Raw genomic sequence first — 24,248 nt, 5'->3', positions numbered from 1 at the left:
ATTTGCAAATCTCAATGCAGCTTTGCACAAATTATCAGCGACTTTCTCCTCACTGTTTATCTTTTTTTTTTGCCAAAATTGTTGGGTTGTGTATTCTTAGTGAATGGTTTCATGTTGAGTTGCTGTTACTGTTCCCCCAAAAAATCCAGGACTTTCAATGTAACGACAACTGAACAAAAAGGAACCAATTATTGGCCATGGTTACTGTGATTCTTCTGGATTTGGAGACATTTCATATTGTGTCTTGGGGTGGTCCAATAATGCATGTTACAGCCAGTTCTGCTGCAACTTCAGTGGCACGGAGCGGCAGAGTAGTGGTGGGGGGCATCGACAGCATCGCCAAGCCGGGCCGACCCCTGCAACTCTGACCCAGTGCTGCCACCAGGACAATGGCCCTTTAAGGCCAAGATAAGACTCGTTTTTAAGAACTTGAAGGGCAAAGATGATGCCGGAACCTTGGACTCTTTGTGTTCTGCTCCAGTGTAATTTACTATTCTTAGACTACAATTATTGCACTTCTGCACTTGTTTATGATCGGACTGGAGGCCGGTGACAAGTGGTGTGCCTCAGGGTTTGGTGCTGGGCCCATTGCTGTTTGTCATCTATATCAATGATTTGAATGAGAATGTATATGGCATGATTAGCAAGTTTGCAGATAATAACAATGTGGGTGGTAAAGTAGATAGTAAAGATGGTTGTCAAAAATTGCAGCAGGATCTTGATCGGTTGGGCAGGTGAGCTGAGGAATGGTTGAATGGTAGGCCTCTGGAGAGTGTTGTAAAGCAGGGGGATGTAGGAGTACAGGAGCACAGTTCCTTGAAAGTCGAGGGGTACCATTTTCACACAAAGGGTGGCGGGTGTATGGAACAAGCTGCCGGAGAAGGTAGTTGAGGCTGGGACTATCACAATATTTAATGTTCCCAATGCAGGAAAGATATTCCCGATGTTGGGGGATTCCAGAACCAGGGGTCACAGTTTAAGAAAAAGGGGTTTGCCATTTAGGACTGAGATGAAGAAAAACTTTTTCACCCAGAGAGTTGTGAATCTGTGGAATTCTCTGCCACAGAAAGCAGTGGAGGCCAATTCACTGGATGTTTTCAAGAGAGAGTTAGATTTAACTCTTAGGGCTAAAGGAATCAAGGGATATGGGGAAAAAGCAGGGTCAGGTTACTGATTTTAGATGATCAGCCATGATCATATTGAATGGCAGTGCTGGCTCAAAGGACCGAATGGCCTACTCCTGCACCTATTTTTCTATGTTTTTATGTTTCTATGTTGAAATAGTTAGACAGGTACATGGATAGGACAGGTTTGGAGAGATATGGACCAAACGCAGGTAGGTGGGACTAGTGTAGCTTGGACATGTTGGCCAGTGTGGGCAAGTTGGGTCAAAGGGCCTGCTTCCACACTGTACCACTCTATGACTCTAAGACCCATTTGTAGCTTTTCTCCATTTCTTGTCAGGCAGCCAATCTTCTACCCACTGTGAAGGTTCTGTGCTAACGTGCTACACACACGGCAGCAACCTGAGCCCTCAGGCTTTGGCCTTAGCCTCCTGTGGCCCAACTGCCTATACTCCACCAGCCATACTTGACTAGGTTGGAGTCTATAGTGAATTATGCCCTCATGCGTCCAATTGTTTGCATGTTCTATCCTCTCCTGCCTCCCGGATACACAGTGCATTCAGAAAGTATTCAGACCCCGTCACTTTTTCCACATTTTGCTATGTTACAGCCTTATTCCAAAATTGATTCATTTCTTTTTTTTAATCATCAATCTACACACATTACCCCATAATAAAAAAGCGAAAACAGGTGTTCAGAAATGTTTGCAAAGTAATTAAAAAGAAATAACTGAAATATCACATTTACAAAAGTATTCAGACCCTTTACTCAGTACTTTGTTGAGGCACCTTTGGCAGCGATTACAGCCTCAAGTCTTCTTGGGTATGATGCTACATGCTTGGCACACCTGTATTTGGAGAATTTCTCCCATTCTTTTCTGCAGATCCTCTCAAGCTCTGTCAGGTTGGATGGGGAGCGTCGATGCACAGCTATTTTCAGGTCCCTCCAGAGATGTTCGATCAGATTCAAGTCCGGACTCTGGCTGGGCCACTCAAGGAGATTCACAGACTTGTCACGAAGCAACTCCTGCGTTGTCTTGGCTGTGTTCTTTGGGTTGTTGTCCTGTTGGAAGGTGAACCTCCGTCCCAGTCTGAGGTCCAGAATGCTCTGGAGCAGGTTTTCATCAAGGATCTCTCTGTACATTGCTTTGTTCATCTTTCCCTCGATCCTGACTAGTCTCCCAGTTCCAGCCACTGAAAAACACCCACAGCATGATGCTGCCACCACCGTGCTTTACCGTAGGTATGGTATTAGCCATGTGATGAACGGTGCCGCTTGGCATTCAGGCCAGAGAGTTCAATCTTCATTTCATCAGACCAGAGAATCTTGTTTCTCATGGTCTGAGAGTCCTTTAGGTACCTTTAGGCCAACTCCAAGTGGGCTGTCATGTGCCTTTTACTGAGAAGTGGCTTCCGTCTGGCCACTCTACCATAAAGGCCTGATTGGTGGAGTGCTGCAGACATAGTTGTCCTGGAAAGTTCTCCCATCTTCACAGAGGAAATCTGGAGCTCTGTCAGTGTGCCATCGGGTTCTTGGTCACCTCCCTGACCAAGGCCCTTCTCCCCCGATTGCTCAGTTTGGCCGGGCTGCCAGCTCTATGAAGAGTCCTGGTGGTTCCAAAGTTCTTCCATTTAAGAATGATGGAGGCCACTGTGCTCTTCGGGACCTGCAATGCTGCAAAAATTGTTTTATACCCTTCCCCAGATCTGTGTCTCGACACAATCCTGTCTCGGAGGTCAACAGACAATTCCTTCGACTTCATGGCTTGGATTTTGCTCTGACATGCACTGTCAACTGTGAGACCTTATATAAACAGGTGTGTGCCTTTCCAACTCATGTCCAATCAATTTAATTTACCACTGGTGGACTCCAATCAAGTTGTAGGAACATCTCAAGGATAATCAATGGAAACAGGATGAACATAAGCTCAATTTTGAGTGTCATAGCAAAGGGTCTGAATACTTATGTAAATGTGATATTTCAGTTATTTCTTTTTAATTACTTTGCAAAAATTTCTAAACACCTGTTTTCACTTTTTTAAATTATGGGATATTGTGTGCAGATTGATGGTAAAAAAATTTTAAATCCATTTTAAAATAAGACTGTAACGTTACAAAATGTGGAAAAGTGAATGTGATGAATACTTTCTGAATGCACCGTACATGGCCGTTATTTCAACTGACATAGTCGTGACATCCTTGTGTTAGAACAATATGCCCCACGCATAAATGATTACATCAGCAGATGCTGGGTAAATGAAATCTAATTTTGCAATATTTATGTATCCATTATTGGAATGTTGACAGATCTTTATTCTCACAAAAGTTTGTCTCCCTATGTCACCAGGCAGGAGCTTGGGAGGGTAGATTGGGAGCACGTGGTATTGGGGCAAGTCCAGATCCCAATCTTTGCCATTGGGATCATAGTGGTCTTCTTGAAGCAGGTGGGGACCACAGAAAGGAGTAGTGAAAATCTGAAAGACTTTACCTGGTTGTGTGCAAAACAAAGCATTTCACTGTACCCAGGATAGACACAAAATGCTGCAGTAACTGAAGAAGGGTCTCGGCCTGAAACATCACCCATTCCTTCTATCCAGAGATGCTGCCTGTCCCGCTGAGTGACTCCAGCATTTTGCATCTATCTTCGGTGTAAACCTGCACCTGCAGTTCCTTCCTGCACTCGTTGTACCTCGGTACGTGTGACAATAAGGTGTCATTAAATTTAATTTGAAAATGACAATTGAGTTACACCAGCACAGGGTTTTTAAAAAAAAAAACAGCATTTGCAATTCCTGGCATTGAAATGTAATCTGACGTATTTATTCTGGCAAGCTGTCCGTCTGAGAGCTGGAAAGCCTTGCTGAAGTTGACATAGATGTGCTGTGGCAGCGAGCGTTAACACAGCACATCAGCAGACACAGTGGCACTCCTGACACACACTTACCACAAAACTCTGCACGCGGGACTTTTGCAAAGTAACAAAGGTAGGTCTGAACTGCCATGGAGCAGAACATAATTGTCAATGATTGCTAAACATTAAGCTCTTGCACAGAGAATAGATGACAGAAATATGGTCGGGGTTAGATAATACTGCCGGAAAACAGTTGCTGGTATTTTGATAACCAACACTCAATTAACCAAATGTTTATACTCAGCTGGTTTGCATGATTTCAGCATCGAGACAGCACTAATCAAACCGTTGCTAGTCTTGTTGTAACAACCTCCACCTTTCCACGTTATGGTTGCCCCGAAAACGAGTTAAAACGTAGCTTAATCTTCTTAAACCAGCCTCTAGGCTTTGAAGAAAAGTGCTCTGTAAATTGCAGATTAAAATTCCTGGGAATTAATATCTCAGCTGACCAGTCCAGGGTCCAGGTGCATTCACAAAGAAGGCGCTTTATTTGCTCGGAAAGCTTAAAGGGATTTGACATGTCGCTAAATATTACAACAAACTTCGACCTGTTGCATCGTAGAACGTATCCACACTCTCCACACTCGGCATTGTTACAGTAATAGGCTTTCGAGACGAAAGATTGAAAGCCTTCTCAAAAGCACCTTGAGCTCTCAAACTGGACAACATTCCAAATATATTTAGTTGACAGTTTGCGGCGTTTTGCCATGGTATAATTTGCTTTTAACGTTTGTTTTGGTTTGGAAGTATATTTATATGTTCGGTTAAAAAATGCAAATAGGTAAAATAGAGACAGCTAGTGATTTGGGAATTGGTCACGGCCACCGGTGTTGTTGTCTAATGAATTCATCACAGACAGCCCAGTAAATTAGGTGTCCAGATTACCTCCTCTTCGTCCTCCTGCTCTGCTTCCAGAGCTGAGCAGAAGGAAGTTTGTCCATGTATTTTAACATTGGAAGAAATGAAACGTTGCCATCTGGGGTGAGTATTCGCGACTGTGAAATTGAATAATGAGCTGTGCATCCCGATAAACCTTAAGATGCAAGGGGCTGCAGATACCAGAAGAGTGGGCAAAACAAAAGCTGGAGGAATTCCGTGGGTCAGGCAGCCAGGCAGCATCTGTGGAAGGAAATGGACAGACATGTCAGTCTGAAGAATGCTAAAGAAGGGCCATAACCCGAAACGTCACCTGTCCATTTCCCTCCACAGATCTGCCTGGACCGCAAAGGTCCTACAGCAGTTTGTGTATTAAAAATCTACAGGCTTGCACTGCAAAGTACTTAAGGATTTTGCCTTACAGTATCAACATCTATTCCTGTGACATTGTAAATTGTTAACTGTTTTGGAACATACGATAAAAGTAAGTGGCGGGACTCGTTGTTTTTTGTTTAATGGGAACTCAGTGCTCCCAGCACTGATTGTTCGCCCAAAATACGTGCACCGTGACAATAAAGAGTTTGCTGGCCTCAGACATCCGACATTTCTTGTTCAAAAAATAAACTTTATTCAGAATAAAATGTATATGTAAAACAAAAACTGCAAAAAAAACTCCATACATTCTCAGTCTATACATTCAGCAGTGTCGTCTACACATTCAAAAGTGTCAGATCAGGCAGCTAATTCGAGCGTGGAAGAGCCCAGTTTTGAGTTTGATTCCAACACGTTACTCTTTCTGTCAATATTTTACGATGCAACGATTACCGATTGCAGTCATTTGCATTTCATGTTTGGCAACGCTCTGTTCACTGGGTTTCTAAAATGCAGAAGCACCGTGAGTCCGAGTAAGTGTTGCCCAGGCAAGCTAAGGTCTCCGAAAACTCTCAGAAAGATGTGTATTGTCGTATTTTGCCATCAAAGTACGTGCTCCTTCTCTGTTTCTTGCCCGTTTTGGTATCTTCTGTGTCCTTTGAAAGTTTCCCAATCCTCTGGCTTCCTGCTACTCTTTGCTGTGTTATACATCTTTTCTTTTAGTTTTGTTCCATCCCTAACTTCCCTTAGCTGCCATGGTTGCCTCCTACTCCCCTTAGAATCTTAAATGTACACCGATGAGCCAAAACATTATGACCATTGATAGCTGAAGTGAATAACATTGATTATCTTGTTTCAATGGCACCTGTCAAGGGGTGGGATATATTAGGCAGCAAGTTCTTGAGGTTGATGTGTTGGATGCAGGAGAAATGGGCAGGAGTAAAGACCTGAGCTAGTGGAGTGAATGAACAGGACGAGATAACTGACCGAGAGGACGAGATAACTGGAGGGGCAGGGGTTTATTACGGAAGGGAAAGAGTTTTCTCACGCGTCGGGGAAAACATTTGCACAAACTTAAAAAATGAAGTAATTGATCGGTAGAGGATCAATGATTGGGAAAAGAGAAAGACAGTATTACAGTTAAAATGCCAAAGGACCGAGATCCAGTAATGATTAAAATCCTGCCAGATAGGCTGGTCTTCAGCCCCAGTGTGTGAAATTAAATAGTGTTATAGCGACACGAGAGACATGCAATCGGGGGCATGTTACCTCACTTCTGCATGAAGTGTCATTTGTAGTGGCCCTTTGCGTTGATACCCTTCTCCAAGCTCCATAAAGCCGGAGCAAGTAGCTGCGATAAACTGTGCCGCCCATACAGGAGCTCTCGATATGGTCTCAAAAGGTAATGATTTGGCTGATAAGGGAGCCAAAATTGCTTCCCTGATGCCCTTTATCACTCTACCATCTTTCTCTTTGAATCCTGACGGATTTATTAAAGGACATTCAGGAAATTGCCCCTAAAGATATGTTCCCCTATTTAGCAGCTGTTGGGATGATTAAATCGCTATACAAACACTGCCATGCACCGCCCACAGCAAGTCAAGTCAAGTCAAGTCAATTTTATTTGTATAGCACATTTAAAAACAACCCACGTTGACCAAAGTGCTGTACATTTGATTAGGTTCCAATAGAAAAAAAAATGAAAACATACAGTAGCACGCAAACAGTTCACAGCGCCTCCTCAATGAGCCTCAAACGCTAGGGAGTAGAAATATGTTTTGAGCCTGGACTTAAAGGAGTCGATGGAGGGGGCAGTTCTGATCGGGAGAGGGATGCTGTTCCACAGTCTAGGAGCTGCAACCGCAAAAGCGCGGTCACCCCTGAGTTTAAGCCTAGACCGTGGGATAGTGAATAGCCCCAAGTCGGCCGATCTGAGGGACCTGGAGTTAGAGAGGGGGGTTAGAAGATTTTTGATGTAGGGGGGGGAGTGTCCATTTAGGGCTTTATACGTGAATAGGAGGAGCTTGAAGTTGATTCTGTACCGTACAGGGAGCCAGTGGAGAGAGGCCAGAATCGGGGTGATGTGGTCCCTTTTACGGGTACCCGTCAGGAGTCTCGCTGCGGCGTTTTGGACCAGTCGCAGGCGGGACAGGGAAGATTGGCTGATCCCAGTGTATAGGGAGTTGCAGTAGTCTAGGCGGGAGGAAATGAAAGCGTGAATGATTTTTTCTGTGTCGTCGAATTTGAGGAAAGGTTTGATTTTAGCTATGGTTCGAAGTTGGAAGAAGCTGGCTTTTACCACAGCGTTGACTTGCTTATCAAATTTTAATGCAGAGTCAAATATCATGCCGAGGTTTTTGACATGCGGTTTGACTAGGCAGGATAGGCTTCCAAGACTGCCTGTTATCAATTTGATGGAGTCGGGGGGGCCGAATAGGATGACCGCAGACTTGCTCTCATTTAATTGGAGGAAGTTCTGTGCCATCCAACATTTTATGTCCTCAAGGCAGTGTGAGAGGCTGTTTAAATTTGACTGGTTGTTGGGTTTCAGGGGGAGGTAAAGCTGAGTGTCATCGGCATAGCAGTGGAAAGAAATGCCGTGCCTTTGAATGATTTGGCCAAGGGGGAGCATGTAAGTTACTGCGCAGGATTTGCAGTTTGTTAGAAGTATAATGCAGGGAAAATAATGCAGGAAGTTTGCAAAACACTGGGAGTTAAACAGAATTACATTGCCCGCATCGCCCACAATCATCAGGCACGATGGAAAGACGCAATGGGGTGATCAAGAACAAACTGGCAAAACTTCGTCAGGAAACTGGGCTGAAATGATCTGATGCACTACCTTTTGTCCATCAGATCGGGAGTCATTCTCACACCCGTTCGGAGGATGTGGAGACAGGAAGATAGAGGGAGATCTGGGAAGGAGGAGGGGAAGGGAGGGACAGAGGAGCTATCTGAAGTTGGAGAAGTCGACGTTCATACCACCGGGCCGCAAACTGCCCAGGCTAAATATGAGGTGCTGCTCCTCCAATTTCCGACGGGCCTCACTATGGCACTGGAGGAGGCCCATGACAGAGAGGTCAGACTGTGGAAATCGGTAGGAAGCCTCTTAAATACTTTCTTAGGGTTGGGAGGCTCTGTTGAAGGGAGGCTGGATGGGGCTATTTGCCTTATCAGGCAACAGAGGGGAGGCCACAATGTCTCTGGTGGTCCCTATGATGGTACAGATACGGGCTTCAGTCAGATTATGGGCCTTAAGCATTCAACTGGAGACATTTTTCAGGACACCTGGGTCCCCCTTTTACCACCTACAATAATAATAATAATGCATTACATTTGTATAGCGCTTTTCTAAAAACTCAAAGACGCTTTACAGGGTTTACTAAAACATAGAAAAGAAAAAAAAAAAAGTAAACGAATAGAAAAGGAAAAATAAGGTGAGGTGACGGTCAGTGATTGAAGGCAGTGCTGAACAGGTGAGACTTCAGTGATGTTTTGAATGTGGTGAGTGAGGAGGAGTCTCTGATGGTCTGAGATAGTGAGTTCCAGAGGGTGGGAGCAGCGATGGAGAAAGCCCTGTCCCCCCAGGATCTGAGTTTGGTCCGGATGGGGGGGGGGACAGGAGGTTAGCAGCAGCAGAGCGGAGGGTACGGGTGGGAGTGTGTCTGTGGAGGAGGTCAGTCAGGTAGGATGGGGTCAGGTTATGGAGGGCTTTGTAGGTCATGAGGAGGATTTTGTACTGGATTCTCTGGGGGATGGGGAGCCAGTGGAGCTTGTAAAGGACAGGGGTGATATGGTCACGGATCGGGGAGTGGGTGAGTAGACGGGCAGTGGAGTTCTGGATGTATTGAAGTTTATTGATGATTTCTGAGGGTGAACCATAGGGGAGGCTGTTACAGTAGTCCAGACGGGAGGTGATGAAGGCGTGGATGAGGGTTTCTGCAGCTGTGGAGGAGAGGGACGGACGGAGACGGGCGATGTTTTTGAGGTGGAAGAAGGCTGTCTTGGTGATGTGTTTGATGTGTTTGTCGAAGGAGAGGGTTTGATCAAAGATGATTCCAAGATTCCGGATGTGAGGGGAGGTGGATACTGGGAAACCATCAATATTGAGGGTGAGGTTGTGGGTGGATTTGGTGAGCGTTTTTGGTCCAATGATGATGATTTCAGATTTGTCGCAGTTTAGTTTGAGGAAATTGAATTGAAGCCAAGATTTTATTTCAGTGATGCAGTTTGTCAGGGTAGAGTGTGTGGTGGTGGAGATTGACTTGGTGGAGATGAGGAGCTGGATATTATCGGCGAAGCAGTGGAAATTGAGACCATGACGGCGGATTAATTGACCAAGGGGGAACAGGTACAGGATGAAGAGGAGGGGGCCAAGGACTGAGCCTTGGGGGACACCTTGGGGGAGGGGAGCGGTGGGGGATTTGCAGTTATTAATGGAGATGAACTGGTGCCTGTCGGAGAGGTATGATTTGATCCAGGAGAGGGCAGTGCCGGTGATGTTAAAGGAGGTTTCAAGTTGGGTGAGGAGGATGGAGTGGTTGATGGTGTCAAAGGCGGCGCTGAGGTCGAGTAGGATGAGAATGTTGAGGTTGCCAGCATCAGAGGAGAGGAAAAGGTCGTTGGTGATTTTGAGGAGTGCAGTTTCAGTACTGTGGTTGGAGCGGAATCCGGATTGGAATGTTTCATACAGGTTATTGGTAGAGAGGTGATGTTTGAGTTGAGAAGCTACAGCGCGTTCCAAAACTTTGGAGATTGGTCTGAAGTTGTTTGGGGTGTCAGGGTTGAGTCCAGGTTTTTTCAGAATAGGGGTGACAGCAGCGATTTTGAGGGATGGTGGGACGGTGGACAGGGAGGAGTTTATTGTTGCAGTGATAAGTGGAGAGAAAGCAGGAAGGCAGGCCTTGACAAAGCTGGAGGGGATGGGGTCCAGAGAGCAGGTGGCAGTTTTCATTCCTGTGAAGAGGTCAGAGAGGTCGTGGTGGAGACTGGGGAGAACTGAGACAGGGGTTGACAGGATAAGGGGGAGCAGGTGGTTTGAGGGGGAGTTGTTGGTGGTTAAGCTGCTGTAGATGTTGTCTATTTTGCTTTGGAAGAATGAAAGGAAAGAGGTGCATTTGTCGACTGTGAATGACTGGGAGATGGTGTCCAGGGGGCTGAGGAGTTTGTTTATTGCAGAGAAGAGTGCTTTTGGGTTTCCGGAGCCAGAGTGAATTATTTGAGAGTAGTAGGTGGAGTGGGCGTGGGAGAGGGCATCTTTGTAGTGCTGCAGGTGGTCTTTGTAGGCTTGGGAGTGAATTGTGAGACCTGTTTTGTTGCGGAGTCTTTCAAGTTGGCGGGCATGGGTTTTCATCATGCGGAGTTCGGGGGTAAACCAGGGAGCAGAATGGGTGAAGGAAACTGTTTTGGTTTTTATAGGTGCAAGCTGGTCGAGGCAGGAGGAGAGAGTGTGGTACCTACTTTGCTTGTGACCATAAAGCTTATGCCTGGTTGCCCAGGATTGGTCAGGTTCCTGTTATTTGACCTATGTGATGCCTTTCATTCGCCAATCCATCTCCTCATCCCAAATGTACTCTAAATCAACACGGATCAAAAAGGAATATCACTGAGATTGAAAGGTTCTTTGCTATTGCATTTCCTTCGTACAGTGTAGTAAAGGTGACGAGAGAGAGCATCAATTTAGCCTCTGCTGTAGAAAATGTAGCTAATGTTACCTCCATAAACTTTAAATAAATAAATGCGGAGGCTGAGGCAATCCGGGCGGGTGCTCTGCAGAAACTAATGGCGTTGGATTTCCTCCTAGCACAAAGAGGGGGAAACATGTGCTGTAATAGGATCTGAATGTTGCACAAATATCCCTGATGCAAGAGAAAACATCACCAACCTGGCTGACGGTATCCGCACAGATGCAGCCACAGTACGTGATGGTAATTGGAGGGGTACATGGTCTCTGTGGGGGGTGGGTTACGGGTAGGCTGGTATAAATAGGACGCTGTGTAGGAAAGAACTACAGATGCTGGTTTAAATCGAAGGTAGACACAAAATGCTGGAGTAACTCAGCGGGACAGGCAGCATCTCTGGAGAGAAGGAATGGGTGACGTTTCAGGTCCAGCCTGAAGAAGGGTCTCGACCCGAAACGTCACCCATTCTCTCCAGAGATGCTGCCTATTAATAAGAACCTCCTTGGTGCAAGGGTTAATTGTTTTCGTTATCATCACCCTAGTATTGTACGTTGCTTTTGTGCTGCTGAAATATCGATGTGTGAGGATGATGAAAGAAAGTATCCCTTGAATCTAAAGGAACGGGGCTCGAGTGCTAAGAAGCTTTTAGAATGCATATATTTAGGATGCATAAATATAGGCATGGTTACCCTGCAAATAGCGCCTTGTGATCACACGTGTATTGGATGGCATGAATTAATTGTAAATGATTTACAAACATTGGCGCAATTAATAAATTGTAAGTAACATTTGTACTTTGTCGTCAAAGTACGAAAGGGGGGAATTGTCAAAAATAAATTGCAAAGCTTTAAGAAGACAGCAAGGGAGAGAGATAGGTAGAGTGCCTAAAAATGCTCAGTCCTCTTCATGTGTTATAATCATTCTGTGCTTTAAGGAAGGTTGAAACTGAGCGTGTGCACCTGACACTCACCACAGTCTACTTTAGTCAGATTCTGTTCCCTGTTGTCAAAGGACAAATGGAAATCGTAAATCAATAAGAAGAGGTTGAAAGGGTAACATGATATTTGTTTTTCTGTAATGGGGTGGAATTGGGCTGTATTTATTTTGCTGTGTGTTTAGGAAACATAGAAACATAAAAAATAGGTGCAGGAGTAGGCCATTCGGCCCTTCGAGCCTGCACCGCCATTCAATATGATCATGGCTGATCATCCAGCTCAGTAACCTGTACCTGCCTTCTCTCCATACCCCCTGATCCCTTTAGCCACAAGGGCCACATCTAACTCCCTCTTAAATATAGCTAATGAACTGGCCTCAACTACCTTCTGTGGCAGAGAATTCCACAGACTCGCCACTCTCTGTGTGAAGAAATGTTTTCTCATCTCGGTCCTAAAAGATTTCCCCCTTATCCTTAAGCTGTGACCCCTGGTTCTGGACTTCCCCAACATCGGGAACAATCTTCCTGCATCTAGCCTCTCCAACCCTTTAAGAATTTTATATGTTTCTATAAGATCCCCCCTCAGTCTTCTAAATTCCAGCGAGGAGTTGCATGATTTATAATTGTTATGACCAGGAAAAATGCTAAAGTGCCTGCTGCAGTAAACAACACATCAAAGGAAAATTCTGCATATAAGGAGATGAATCGTTGTTCGGTGAGCAACCTCCTAGATTGCGCCCAGTGATCGTTGTATTTCGCGCTCTTAAATAAAGTCTTGATTGTCTTTTCTGATGTTTGTGTTGTGTTTTAAAGTTTCCTTTAACAACAGGAGGCCACATCGGTAACACCAGACGCAGTAGATGGTTGAGTGCTTTTCCAAGTGTTATAGCACAAGTACTTTGTGTTTTAATTATAATTTAACATCTAGTCCGGCTGGTCACTGGTATGACTAAAGCAGCTGACATCCAGGGCAAGTCCATGTGACAGCTTGGAAAGACAGCTGACAGGAGGGAATGGACCCTGCTGGAGGTGGTTTGGGTCAGCACCTTTATCGCAGCAGTGGCGTAGATTTTAAACAGTCTCGCTGCACCCCTCAAATGCTATGACTAATAACGGAAAGATACTTCTTGACTATGAATAGGATTCGCGCATCAATGAAGGACAGCGGCTCAGTGGTAGATGGTCCTGTGGTTGGCAGAAAGTAACAGCAGCAAAAGGCCTCAGAATATCACAGGGAATGAAGAAGTGCTTGTTTGAGCGGAAATCGCATTGAGCAGTACTTCTTGACAAGTCAGTGGTCAAGTCAGTCGAGTGAAGTCCAGCGACGGGTGGAAAACCACAGTTCGCAGGATATCATTACCCCTGTCACTGACGAGGAGGGAACAAGCGCTGGTAAGGGGGATGTAGATTGTGGCGAGGTTAATCTGCCAGTCAGGGAGAAGAGCGGTGGGCTGAAACCTAGAGTTACATGGCCTAGGGCAAGTGAAAGGAAGGATTGGGAAACCGTTAATATAGATTTGGTAAAGGTGTTAGAGAATCTGAAAGGGACGGTGGAAAACAAATGGGAGAGATTATTTTCTCAATATGGTGCGGACAGGTTTGGGTTACTGGAAAAAAGAAGGTGCAGGTTTTACAGGTGGTTAGATCTAGACAAGTGGGAGAAATCAAGAGATTAGTAAAGGTGAGTCTAGACAATAATGTCCATCTGTCATCCTTGCTGAACAATTCATAATGTTCATGAACTTTACCTCTTCTCTGGACATTTATTCCTTTTTCTTGCTGGATCCTTCATCGAAGTCATGATTATATTGTTTGACCAGAAGTTCCTCCAGACTCGCAATGGATATTCGATTGACAGCCACAGCAGGAGAGCCATTTCCATCGCTGCTGCCATGGTCTTTTCTCAGAGGACCATAAATAACCCATCTCAACAAGGTTTTCATGGCGTACGGTTCATCTCCTTGGCTGTTGACCAACATCTGCATTAGACAACACTATTACAGAGCTGGAATAATTATACAAATACTTCCAAGTAAGAAACCTTGTGATGAAAGAGTAGTAGCAATGAAATCTTTTCGATAGTTTACCAGGCCAAATGCCTTTTAAACGTAAAATTGTTTCTGCCTCTGCAACTTCCACTGGCTGTTTGCCCTTAGTGATTACTGAATCAAATACTGTACAACTTGTCCTATGTTTTAGTTCTGGACGCAGTGTTATGGTAGTTACGCTCTGTAGACTCCAGAAATTCCAGTTTTCCCTCTCCCCACACAAATGCCTCCCCTCTCCACCCACGCACGCCTCCCTTCCCCCCTCTCCACACATGTACAACCTCCCTCTCCCCTCTCCACACATGTACGCCTCCCTCCCCTCTCCCCTCTCCACCCGTGTATGCCCTTCCTCTCCCCACTCCCCTCTCCCCCTTCCCCTCTCCCCCTTCCCCTCTACCCCCTTCCCCTCTCCACCCACATACGCCTCCCCTCCCCCTCTCCCCCTCTCCGCTCCCCTCTCCACCTACATACGCTCCCCTCCCCTTCCCCTCTCCATCCACATATGCCTCCCCTCTCCCCCTCCCCCTCTCCCTTCTCCACATGCATGCCTCCCCTCTCCCCGTTCCCCTCTCCCCGTTCCCCTCTCCCCTTTCCCCTCTCCGCCTTCCCCTCTCCCCTCCCCACCCACATACACCTCCCCTCTCCCCTCTCTCCCCTCCACATGCACGCCTCCCCTCCTCCCCTTCCCCTCTTCCCACTCCACCCTGGCACCTCGCTCCTCACCTCCCATGTACGCCTCTCCTCTCCACCCGTGTACGCCTCCCACCTCCCCTCTCCCCCCTTCCAGTCCCCTCTCCCCATTTCCCATTTCCCTTTCCCCTCTCCCTCCTTCCCCTCTCCCCTCTCCCCCTTCCCATCTCCCCTCCATCCCCTCTCCCCCTCTCCACCCAGGCACCTCTCTCCTCCCATGTTCTCCTCCCCTCTCCACCCGTGTACGCCTCCCGCCTCCCCTCTCGCCTCTCCCCCTTTTCCCTCTCCCCCTCTCCCCTCTCCCCTCCCCCCAATCCCCTCCCCCCTCCCCCCTCTCCCCTCTCCCCTCCCCCCTCTCCCCTCCCCCCTCTCCCCACTTCCCTCTCCCCTCTCTCCTCTTTCCCTCGCTCCTCTCCCTTCTCCATACACGCATGTCTCCTTCTTCCGGCTCCATGCTTACCATCCACCAATCCCCCCGCCTCCTTGTACAATCCCACAGCTCCTTACCCAACTCTCCATTTTCTCCTCTTGCCCTGTTTTTCTTCCTCTTTTCCTTCCATTGCATTCTCACTACTCTAGTTAGAAATATTAGGGAAGTCTTGATCTCCAGTCTCTCAATCTGTTTATTAACAGAAAGCAAAAACGACCAGACAGCAGTGGGAGTGCTCCAGTTGTGCCCAAACGACAGGGTTTCCATGGCCGATGGTATTGTAATATATAAGACAAGGGGGATGTTGTGATATTGCTGGGACTACTTTGTGTATCCAAGAACTACTTTGTATGCCTGTGTATATAAGTGATTGGTGTGATTAGGCGGTCACTCTGGATCCAGGCGGCCTTGGAACAAACAGCCTGGAGTACAAGCTGCACCATGATAACATCATAACATGTGTACTCGTGGTCCTTCCAGAGTCACAAAAAAGGTACAACAGGTACAGGACCACAAAGAACAACATGGTGGCAGCGGTTTGGGTGTTTAGCCTAGAAAAGGAAAACAACAAAAACCCCAAGAAAAAAAAGTTAACAAGTGCGTAAGAAAGAAAAAAAAAAAAAGGTTAACAAAAAGGAACCCAGCAAAAAGGTTAACAGGAAGATAAGATAGAGCCCTGAAGAACGAAAAAAGTTTCCCGCTCAGTAAGGGGCCAATATATGTAGGTATCCTTACCTGCTCAGTAGTCAGCGGCGAGCTGCCGATGTGACGCTGCAAGCTGCTGAGGGCGGTGTGTGAAGGCCCACATCGCGCCCCAGCACCTGTGCAGGCCCGAGATTAGGAGTCTGCGACTGCTTCGTGGGGGAGAGACCGGAGGCAACCGGGAGACCCGACACCCACGGAGGTGTGCGGTGACCGGGGAAGACCGACACCCACGGGGGGGTGCGGCGACCGGGAGACCCGACACCCACGGAGGTGTGCGGTGACCGAGAAAGACCGGGAGACCCGACACCCACGGAGGTGTGCGGTGACCGGGGAAGACCGACACCCACGGAGGTGTGCGGCGACCGGTAAGACCGACACCCACGGAGGTGTGCGGTGACCGGAAAGACCGGGAGACCCGACACCCACGGAGGTGTGCGGTGACCGGGGAAGACCGACACCCACGGAGGTGTGCGGCGACCGGGAGACCCGACACCCACGGAGGTGTGCGGTGACCGGAAAGACCGGGAGATCCGACACCCACAGAGGTGTGCGGTGACCGGGGAAGACCGACACCCACGGAGGTGTGCGGGACCGGTAAGGCCGACACCCACGGAGGTGTGCGGCGACCGGGGGAGGCTGACACCCACGGAGGTGTGCGGCGACCGGGAGAGCCCCGGAGGAGACCGACACCCACGGAGGTGTGCGGCGACCGGAGGGGGTCGGTGACCGGAGGGACCGACCACGCGCGGAGGTGCGGCGGCCGGTAAAGGCCGAGGCACTACATACTTACCCAGGCACGTCGACCGTAGAGTCGGGACGGCCCTGGGCCCGAGGCAGCGGCAGCGCGTTCGAATTGCGCGGCAGCTGCCGGGAGCACCTGTGGACGGGGCCGGGAGCGCCTGTGGGTGGGGCCGGGGAGCACCTGTGGGCGAGGCCAGCGCGCAGCGGCAGCGCGTTCGAAAAGTTGAGCGGCAGCTGCCGTGGAGCACCTGTGGGCCGGGCCAGCGCGCACTGCAGCGGAGGCGCGATCGCACCACGATTACAGCAGTGGGAGCCCAGCAGTGCCAGCCCAGCAGTGGGAGCCCAGCAGCGCCAGCCCAGCAGTGGGAGCCCAGCAGTGCCAGCCCAGCAGTGCCAGCCCAGCAGCGCCAGCCCAGCAGTGGGAGCCCAGCAGTGCCAGCCCAGCAGTGCCAGCCCAGCAGTGCCAGCCCAGCAGTGGGAGCCCAGCAGTGGGAGCCCAGCAGTGCCAGCCCAGCAGTGGGAGCCCAGCAGTGCCAACCCAGCAGTGGGAGCCCAGCAGTGCCAGCCCAGCAGTGGGAGCCCAGCAGTGCCAGCCCAGCAGTGGGAGCCCAGCAGTGCCAACCCAGCAGTGGGAGCCCAGCAGTGCCAGCCCAGCAGTGGGAGGCCAGCAGTGGCAGGCAAATCATGGTGGTGGAGCATCTAGAGCCTACACTACGTTTGATCTAAGCACGTCTTCTTGAGGGGAAGATATGGAACAAAATGAATATTTTGTGTTTAATGACCTGTGTAGTGATCTGTGTACTGAAAGCTTAATGTATTATATTTGATGCTTTTGTATAAATGTATATATCTGTGGAGTGACCACACGGAGTGAGTGACCACACGGAGATGAGTGACCACACGGAGTGAGTGACCACACGGAGATGAGTGACCACACGGAGATGAGTGAAATTCCGCAGAGGAGTGACCACCATGATGGTGAAAAAAGCAATTGTGTTTAATTGTGTTTAGTTGTGTTATTGGTTTTGTTTGCAAAAAGCAATGGTGTTTTGGTTTTGTTTGTTAAATATATTTTAGCCCTCGAATGGTAAAGAAAACAATTTAATATAAGACAAGGGGGATGTTATAATATATAAGACAAGGGGGATGTTGTGATATTGCTGGGACTACTTTGTGTATCCAAGAACTACTTTGTATGCCTGTGTATATAAGTGATTGGTGTGATTAGGCGGTCACTCTGGATCCAGGCGGCCTTGGAATAAACAGCCTGGAGTACAAGCTGCACCATGATAACATCTTAAACATGTGCACTCGTGGTCCGTCCAGAGTCACAACAAAGGTACAACAGGTACCGATCAGACCACGAAGAACAACAGATGGCACCTCTCTAACACTGCAACTTGTGAAATGCATACTATCACGCTGTTCTACCGCCGTTTGTCAATTTATAACAGGCATTCTTTGCAGCTCCCCCTGCAATCAGTCTAAAGGGTGCTGATCCGAAAGGTCACCTCGGTGGCCTCTCGGTACCCCGCAGATCCGCTCTTGCTCCCCCTCCCCTCCCCCTAGTCCTTACCTTTCACCCCATCACCTGTCACATACAACATATAATCATCCGCCATTTTTTTCACCTCCAACGGGACCCCACCATTGGTCACATCTCCACCCCTTTCCGCTTTCCACAGAGACCGTTCACTCTGCAACTCCCTGGATAACTCATCCCTTCCCACGCAAACCATATCCTCCCACGTACCTTCCTCTGCAACCGCATAAGATACAACACCTGTCACTATACCTCCTCCCTCGACTCTGTCCAGGAACCCCGACAGTCCTTTCAGGTAAGGCAGACGTTCACTTGCACTTCCAACCTCATCTACTGTATCCGTTGTTCAAGATGTTGAGTCCGATACATCGGCTAGACAAAACGCAGACTGGGCGATCATTTCACTGAACACCTTTGATCAGTCCGCCTGGACGTACCTGATCTCTCAGTTGCCAAACACTTTAATTCCCCTTTCAATTCCCAAACTGACCTTTCTGTGCTTGGCCTCCTCCATTGTCAGACTGAGGCCCAGTGCAAATTGGAGGAACAGCACCTCATACTTTGCTCGGGTAGCTTACACGCCGAGTTACTCCAGCATTTTGTGTCTTTTTTCATAACTAGTACCCATTTGAGTGCCCATGGCCACACCTTTAACTTGAAGAAAGTGAGAGGCATCAGTCTGAAGAAGGGTCTCGACCCGAAACGTCACCCATTCCTTCTCTCCTGAGATGCTGCCTGACCTGCTGAGTTACTCCAGCATTTTGTGAATAAATACCTGGAATCAAAATAGAAGTTGTTAAGGATGAGGACAAGATCTTCCAGGCAAAGGAACTGATTGGTTCACTCCAAGAAAGAAACAATGGTTCTACGACTTTCTTGATGGGAATGGAGGTGTCAACGGACTGGACTGTGGTAAAGGTGAGGTGATGGGGGCAAGGGATTGGAAAGTATTGCAGTGTTAAAGATTGTGTGTGTTATCTTGGATGTGTGGGCCAGAAGGGACTGGACAAGGGGGGGACAAGGTAGAATCAAAGTATTTGGAGGTCAATTGAGTGGAGCAGAACCAGGCAGAAACAAATGGGTCTGCCAGGACGGTCCTTTTCTGGATTTCGGGAAGACACTCACACTAGGGACAATTTACAATTGTACCAGGCCAATTTACTTACGGACCTGTACGGCTTTGAAGTGTGGAAGGAAACTGGGGATCCTGGAGAAAACCCACGTAGGTCACGGGAAGTGGGCACAAACTCCATACAGACAAGCACCGGTCGTCTGGATCGAACCCGGGTCTCCGGCATTGTAAGGCAGCAACTCTACCGCTGCGCCACCGTGCGGCCCCAAATGGTTGTGATCTGACAACTGTTTGAGATGTGCTCAACCCTTCCTCCCACTATCCACACAAACGATCAAGCATCCATTTTTACATTCATCCTGTCCTAATCCATTTTATCCTCACTGTGATCACAGGGAGAACTTGCAAACTCCCCACAGGCAGCAGCAGAGACCAGGCCTGAATCCAGGTTGTGGTACTGAGTGAGGGAGAGCAGCACTGTAGAGCTACCTGCCAGGGTTAGATGTTGATGAAGTGTAATAAAGGCAAGAAATTATTAGTAGGTGTGTTGTACTGGCCTAATGTACTGCTGGTCAGAGAGAAAATTGAATATAGCCCTAAGTAGTAATTTCATTTGTAATCATTGCATTTTACACTCGGGTCAAGGAAGGGAATGTTGATTCTAGACTAGTATTTATAACTTGTGTTTCTAATTAATCAGAATCTCCAGGACAGTAATAAACAGGCCCTTTGGCTCACAATGTCTGTGCCAAACATGATTCCAAAGCAAATTAATCCCTTCTGTATGCAGATGATCTAAAATCCCCCCCCCCCCCCCCCACTCCCAACCTAACACATATCCTAAATATTCATGTACATATCCAAAAGCCTCTTAAGCACCTCTTATTGTACTCACTTCCACCTCCACCCCTGGCAGCGTGTTGCAGGCACCCACCACTATCTACATTTATAGAAAAATGTGCCCTGTACACCTCTGTTTGCAACCCACTCACCTTAAAGCCATGCCCTCTGTATTTGACATTTCCATCCCGAGGTAAAGACTCCACCCAATCTGTGCCTCACATAATTTTATATGCACTTAACAGGCCTACTCACCTCAACCTCCGACGATCCAGAAAAAAAAGATTCAAGTTTGTGCAGCCTCTCATTATAGCTGAAATCCCATAATCCAAGCAGCACCCCCACTAAACCCCTCTGCACCCTCACCAAAGCATTCACAAGCTTTCTGGAATGGGGCAACAAGAACAAGACGCAATACACCTCATAGAAATAAATGCAAGTTGGGAATTAAAAGGGTGACCCTGTTCCTACCTCCGTACAATTGAACCCATAACTAAAGGCATTATACCCAGAGTCTATGCAAGAAATTAAAAGCACTGAAGCAAAGTCAAGATGGTTCAGTGGAAAGGAAGATGGGGACCAAAGGAACTGCAGTTGCTGGAATCTTGAGTAAAGCACAAAGAGCTGGAATAACTCAGCAGCACAGTCAGCATCTGTGGAAGGGATGGATGGAGACTCTTTTTCAAACTGATTGCAGGAGGGAGGAGAAAGCTGGAGGAGAGGTGGGTGTGAGACAAAGCCTGGCTAGTGATGGGTAAATACAGATGAGGGTGGGTGGGTGAGGGGTTCATTGACAGATGTGTAGACAAAGGCTAGAGATGAAAAGGAGATAAAAGAGTGAAATATAAAGCCAGAAGGAGAGATATAAGTGGAAGGGGATGGAGATGGGGGGGGGAGGGGGTGCAGTAGTGAGATAAATTAATGTTCACTGGGATTAGGGGGGGGGGGGGGGGGTGTCACATGAAAGAGAGGGGAGGGGTCAAGACCCTTCTTCAGACTGAAATGTGATTTGTTTATTGTTTATCTACTTTTTCACATCATTTCCGAACCTCAGGTTTTTGGGAAGTAATTTGTGAATTGAGTAAGGGTGGATTTCCACACACTGAATGGCTGGCTGTAAGGCGGGGTAAATTGCCTACACTAAGACGGGCAATGGCAGGTCATCTTACGAGGAAAGAACGAGTGGGCTTGCCATGTATTTCCCATGTGGTTCCCAGTTCTGTCAAGGGATCTTTGATCTGAAATCCCTATTCGTGTTTTCTTTTCCACAGAACCAGCTGTAATGAAAGGGTTAAACAGACTATGTCAGCCTAATGGAGGAGTCAGCTAAATTAGCAGCACCACATTTCAAACCCTGCTTGGGGAAAACAATGAGATATTTTGGAGGAATGCTTAGGCTAACTTTCACGGACCACTTAGTCACAAGGCCACCTGCGAGATCACAAAGATAAACATGTGCCTTCCCAGAGACATCTGAGACGAGCTTGGCATCTGATAGGGCAAAACCCTGGCGTTATTTTGTACACAAAAGAGTGAAGCTAGTCTTGAAACATAGTGCTCCTTAGTTCATAGGTTATTTGATTATATAAGTGCATGCTTTAACTGGGCTGTTAGGAAAAGACATCCCCTATGGGGGGGGGGGGGGGGAGAAAGAGAGAGGAGAAAGAGAGAGGAGAAAGAGGGAGGAGAAAGAGAGAGGAGAAAGAGGGAGGAGAAAGAGGGAGGAGAAAGAGGGAGGAGAAAGATAGAGAGAGGAGAAAGATAGAGCGAGGAGAAAGGAGAGAGAAGAAGGAAAGAGGAGAAAGAAGGAGAGAGGAGAAAGGAGAGAGGAGAAAGGAAAGAGAAAGAAGGAGAGAGGAGAAGAGAAAGAAGGAGAGAGGGGGAGAAAGGAGAGAAGGAGGGGAAAGAAGGAGAGAGAGAGAGAGAGAGTGTGTACGTACGTGTTGGTGCGAACAGGAGAGAGAGAGAGAGAGAGAGAGAGAGTACGTACGTGTTGGTGCGAACAGGTGGCAGGACTCTCAACTTCGCAAGGTCAGGGACGTGAGTCTTTTTGCTTTATTAATAATTAGCCTGTGCTGTGCTGTAATAGATAAGGTTTGTTTGTGCTCTCCAAAATATTCCTTCTCCATTCAATGATCGGAATTTCTGAAAGTGGCTTGTATTTTGTTGCAGCAGCCTGATCTGCCAATTATCTACAGCATTTTCTTTTTCTTCGCTTTAAATTTCCAGGCATCGGTACTTCTTTTAAATGTTCTTAGTTTAGTTTAGAATAATGTGGGTGTGGAATAAATGTTAAGTCCAGAAATATCTGAACAGGATGAATGTAAAGCAGATATTGCCATGTGTGGGAGAATCTGGAACGAGTGGTCACTGTTTAAAAGCATAGGGTCGGGTCACCCATGTAAAACCGAGGTAGGTGAATTTTGTTTTCTCGGTGGATTGTGTGTGATATGAGCTCTCATCCATAATAGTATTTGAAGGAGAGCCTCATTAATTTTAAGGCAGAAATGGATATTAGGTAACAATTATTTGTGTTAGTTTACAATGGGAATGATGAGTTTATGGTACAATCGGATGAAATGTTGTCCTATTAAATGATGGAGAGTTTATGGAGTAATGTGGCTTACTATCTGTGTCCCGCATAATTTTTATAATCTCTTTAAGGTCATTCCTCAGTCTTTATGTTGCAGTGAGAATAAAAACAGCTAATCTAATCTTTTATATCTTTAGCTCTTTATTCCAGGCAACATTCTGGAGTTGAACATGACTTTGGTCAAACATAATTTGTCTTTCATAAATCCATGTCGTCTTTGTCTAACCCCATTAATATTTTCTTAAGTGTCTTAGGTTTAGCAAGTTGTCATATCCTTTGTAATAAACATCAGTATTTTCTCTACTACTGATAGAGTCATAGAGTGATACAGCATGGAAACTGACCCTTCAGCCCAACCTGCCCACACCAGCCAACATGTCCCAGCTACACTAGTCCAGTGCTTCTTAAACTATTTCAGTATCATTCACCCTTGAGTCTTTATCACAAAATTTCATTCACCCTCGACTAAATTTTCTTATGTTTTTTTTGGTAATTTTTGTCTTATTCTCTCTTGTGTATAATTTCATATATATTAAGTCATTCACCCTTCGTTCACCCCTCTAGTTTCATTTACCCCCAAATAATTTTACTCACCCTTGGGTGAACCATTCACCAGTTTAAGAAGCACTGCACTGGACCCACGTGCCTTTGTTTGGTCCATATCCCTCCAAGCCCGTCCCATCATTATACCTGTCTAACTGTTTCTTAAATGTTGGGATAGTCCATGCCTCAACTACCTCCCCTGGCAGCTTGATCCATACACCCACCACCCTTTGTGTTGAAAAAGTTACCCCTCAGATTCCTATTAAATCCTTTCCCCTTCACCTTAAACCTATAAGTCGGTCTAACCAGTCTCTCCCTTTCTCAAAAAAATATTGCAATCAAATTTGCCACCTTCCATTTTGTAACAACTGTTCTGTAATGTTTAGAAATTTAGCAGGTCTGGTCTTATCCCTTTGAGAGGTTCATGTGCGGCACAAGTGTTATTCAGGTGTTCATTGATATGTTCAGGTTGATTTAAAATAACATTATCCTACAATTGTAACATTGTACCAATGTACTTCGAAGAGTTGGTCACATGCTACAATTCTTAAAGTTGTATCAAGCAAAATTTCCAAGTAATGTTAGTGATAACAGGTGGAGAATAGTTGGACAATTCTAAGTATACATTGGCATCATTGTCAGCACGGACATCGTGGGCCACAGGACAGTTCCCATGCTGTGCTGTTCTAGCTTTGCAGAACACAGATAGGGACGGATACAGTAGTTAAATTGTTGCAATATTGTGATCTGTGGGAGCAGCTGAAACATGCGAGGAGATACAGTAATAAAATTTCCATAAGCAGAGTACCTGTATAACGAAGGCAACATTGAAAGTCCTTGGAAAGGATACAGATACATTTAATGAAGCTGTTACAATCGACAAGGGACTTTAGCTATGTGAAAGAAATGGTGAAAAAATAAATTCATGAGGGAGACCTAAATGCATTGTTCACAATGTTGAGAGTTGTTGTCAGAGGAAAAGTGAATGCTCAGTCTTTTTCACAGGGCAGAGGATTCTAAAACTAGAGGACATTGGCTTAAAGTTAGAAGGATCTCGAGAGCAATGTTTTCACTCTGAGTAGTTCATATCAGGAATTAGCTGCCAGAAGAAACTATAGAAGCAGATACAATTACAATTTTAAAAAT

The 24,248-nt window shown here is 46.8% G+C and overlaps 1 protein-coding gene and 1 long non-coding RNA gene across 5 annotated transcripts in view; one reads left to right on the top strand and one right to left on the bottom strand.

Moving 5' to 3' along the window:
- Positions 1 to 4,006: 4,006 nt before the first annotated feature.
- The window catches only part of LOC144598915 (NXPE family member 3-like), a 38,548-nt gene continuing 18,306 nt past the window's right edge, over positions 4,007 to 24,248 (top strand). The window contains exons 1-2 of one of the 4 annotated variants that reach the window (XM_078409493.1): positions 4,007 to 4,107; positions 18,676 to 18,972. The gene's annotated coding sequence lies outside the window, so the exon portion shown is untranslated. Of the gene's footprint in view, positions 4,108 to 18,675; positions 18,973 to 22,108; positions 22,379 to 24,248 lie in introns of those variants that run through there. The other 3 variants (XM_078409495.1, XM_078409496.1, XM_078409494.1) reach the window with 3 other exon arrangements.
- LOC144598916 (uncharacterized) lies at positions 4,425 to 18,826 on the bottom strand. Its single transcript, XR_013547931.1, has 3 exons — positions 18,703 to 18,826; positions 13,646 to 13,862; positions 4,425 to 5,153 (listed from the first exon to the last, which is right to left on the bottom strand). It is a non-coding gene; the product is annotated as an uncharacterized LOC144598916 (long non-coding RNA).

This window comes from Rhinoraja longicauda, chromosome 12, assembly GCF_053455715.1.
Source record: "Rhinoraja longicauda isolate Sanriku21f chromosome 12, sRhiLon1.1, whole genome shotgun sequence".
NCBI classification, from domain to species: domain Eukaryota; kingdom Metazoa; phylum Chordata; class Chondrichthyes; order Rajiformes; family Arhynchobatidae; genus Rhinoraja; species Rhinoraja longicauda.
The sequence above is the reverse complement of the archived record's forward strand: the minus strand, read 5'-3'. Positions and strand labels throughout refer to the sequence as shown.